We start from the raw sequence: 3,065 nt of genomic DNA, 5'->3' as shown, positions 1-3,065 counted from the left end.
GACAATCTTCTTACAACATGCCAAGCATAAGGCCTACCTATTTTTATCCAGTTGCAATTGAAATAGAATCTGCAAGCTTAGAGGGTTAGGATTACAAAGGAAAATTTATGTTATATTTTCTTCTACTATCAATATTAGTACTTACTTTAATCCTAGATCTTAAACATATAGCCACCAAGACCACAAGATAACTTGATAGGTGTATTTATTACAAAATATAGGTCCTTCTCTAATGGAGAAATTATAGACCAAACTTTGAAGAAAAATAACATCTATTGGGATAAATATAGGTCCACACATGATCCAAGAAGACATCCCCAAGGCTATGGAAAGCCTTGATATCACAAAAACCTTATAGAAGCAAATGAATGCACATTACTTCATGTGCTAAAAAATGAACATGCCTTGAGAAAAGAAAAGGATAATTTTTTAGCAAGATCAAATGAAGTTCTACAAACATATGAGAGTGATCCATGATAAGTCCTCATTAAAATTCAAACTATGTAGCGAGAAAGAACATGAATAATAAATAGGAACAATAATTGGGAGATATTTTTGGTTGATACAAGTTTGCTAAAGAACCCAAGATGGTCTACTTGAAACACCACTACTATATTTGGAAAAAATTTGCGATGGTAGGCCATCGCAATTGTGATGTCTACCTGTCACCCTAGTGATAGAACCATGAATTGGCTCCTTTTGGATGACCATTAGACTTTTGTTGTATCAAATTGCGACGGTGAGGGCATCCATCATAACGGCAATGGGTGACACTATCATAACTTGGAAGAAGGGAGGGACAAGAGTTCATGTTCATGATGTAAAAATGTGAAACTATGTTTTCATAAGTACGATGATTTAAATTTTCATTCAATCATCATAATTGTGATGTGTATACAATAGTGACGTTGTACAAGAAAAACTTATCTATCACATCTTGTTGTCATAGTTATGACATTTTATGTGATAGATGTGTTGTGCAAGGGATAGCTTGCCATTAGGATAAACCTTTGCAATTATGATGGGTGGTCGAATTAATTTTTTTTTAAATTGCTTGATATAGTTTTTGTTGTAAATATTTACATTGGTTATATTTGCACCACCATTAGCATGCCCATCAGAAGATCAACCACTTTGAGCAACAACAATAAGAATTTTTGAGTGACTGAAGGCTTCCATGGCATAAATTAGAACATCCATATTTGCATCAAACAAATTCTTGTAATCCACTTCATTGGGGGTCTCCACTTGGAAGAGGGCATAAGGGAGAGGAATGCCTTTGGGATCAAAGGCATAGGAAAAATAGGGGTGCATATCTACCATAAAGGGGGACTTTGTTTATGAAAGGAAGTCCAAGATGAAGTGCATGATTGAGGTTATTTTAGGGCTAAAGTTTCCTAAAGAAGAAAGATAAGAATTGTTAAGGGCAGACATGGTATTGTTGTAGAGACCTTGATTTTGTTGTGTAAGTTGATGGCTTGGAGTGCATTATAGATGTTTAACATTGTAGGGAAGAGGTTGGATGTATAGGGTGTATCAAGAAGTATCTCATTCCCCACTAAGATGTATTATATGAGGCTTATTGGTTATTAGGGTTGAATGTTTCTACAACCCACTACCTTGTAGTGGCTTGGCTTGATGCATTGTTAGGGAGCTCCTCAACTAGGACTCCCAGTATTACTTATATGCCTTTTTTTTGGAATGCATAGAGAGTCTTCTAGTCAGCATCATATATTCTCACTTTGCCAATTCTATTGGAGGTATACATACTTGCCACTTCCTTTAGAGATGGTAAGTTATCACCCAACCTTCCATAACATACTCCTGTGGACTCTCCTATTGGTACTACACATACATAAATACATATGAACCAGTTAGCTATGAGAGTGAACGAGATAATAGCTATGAGTGTAATCTTAGGGAAAGCCTAATCTCCCATGAATGAATAATAGTTGGGCCTAGGCCACTCTCAAAATTAAAACCTCAAGGCGGAATCAAACCTAAGACCATTAGGGTGACCCACAACTTCAAGTCTATTAATCAACTGCAAGTTTTGCTGATGGGTTTTGGAATTATATTTATTTTTTAATAAAACCTTCATGAATGACATCCACATGTCTACAACCACATAAATTCCCTTATACCATACTGTAAAGCCAAACCATACATTTATTAATGCAGTTCAATGCTACCCTATCAAGCTATTAGTATTTCAAATTTTATAAAATTATATTAATTCAATATTATTTTCCCCTTTCCTTTGGGAATGCTTCTTACTAGAGGTAACTATTAACCCTCATAACTAGGTGATGTGGAAATTTAAAAATTATGAATTGTAATGGCTAAATCAACATAATAGTTGATCATCATTTTGTGAAGAAAATGGAAAGGTTTATTAAAAAATCAATCAATCGAGATTTGTCATTCATTATTCTTTTCAAACTATCCCATCCTGATAATAAGTGATGATATGTACACATTACACAGAAAAACAAATATGTTTCAAAAACTCAACTATATTTGATTGGAAACTTTAATTGACTAAATCAAAGCAACACATATTCATTAAAATATGTAGATATTCACCTTAGAATTAATGTTTATGAAACCAAAACCAAAATAAATAATGCAGAGATCCTCACCATAAAAATCCAAGCCCATGCAAAGGAAGAGTATGAACATCATAGAAGAAAGATAATGGACTAAATTCCAGTCCTTGAAATTTACATAACATTTCTTCATCTTGAAGATAAATTGTGATTAGAGTAGATGACTCTTTAAATTTACGAAATAATCCTTTCTATGTCATACATCAACTCAAGGAGATTATTTATATTCTTGATTTTGGTGTTCTTTATTGTCCTTATATAGTGAATGACATGGATGGTTTGATAGAATTTGATGGGGAGAGGCTTTGGAGTTTGAAAAGGGTGTAGCTACTCAATAATAATCTTTTGATTTGTATGTTACACATGTGAAGGATGGTGAGATTGAAAACTACTACTTTGACTATGTTGCCCCATTAAAATTTGTGAAATAATGCACTTATATTATTATTGGTATAT

The 3,065-nt window shown here is 33.5% G+C and overlaps 1 pseudogene; it reads right to left on the bottom strand.

The window, feature by feature from the left end:
* Positions 1 to 930: 930 nt before the first annotated feature.
* LOC149539088 (glucan endo-1,3-beta-glucosidase-like) lies at positions 931 to 2,742 on the bottom strand (annotated as a pseudogene).
* Between the last annotated feature and the right edge of the window lie 323 nt (positions 2,743 to 3,065).

The sequence above is a fragment of the Cupressus sempervirens genome, chromosome 9 (assembly GCF_028749045.1).
Source record: "Cupressus sempervirens isolate cs-2001-9-10 chromosome 9, ASM2874904v1, whole genome shotgun sequence".
In the NCBI taxonomy this organism is placed as follows: domain Eukaryota; kingdom Viridiplantae; phylum Streptophyta; class Pinopsida; order Cupressales; family Cupressaceae; genus Cupressus; species Cupressus sempervirens.
The sequence above is the reverse complement of the archived record's forward strand: the minus strand, read 5'-3'. Positions and strand labels throughout refer to the sequence as shown.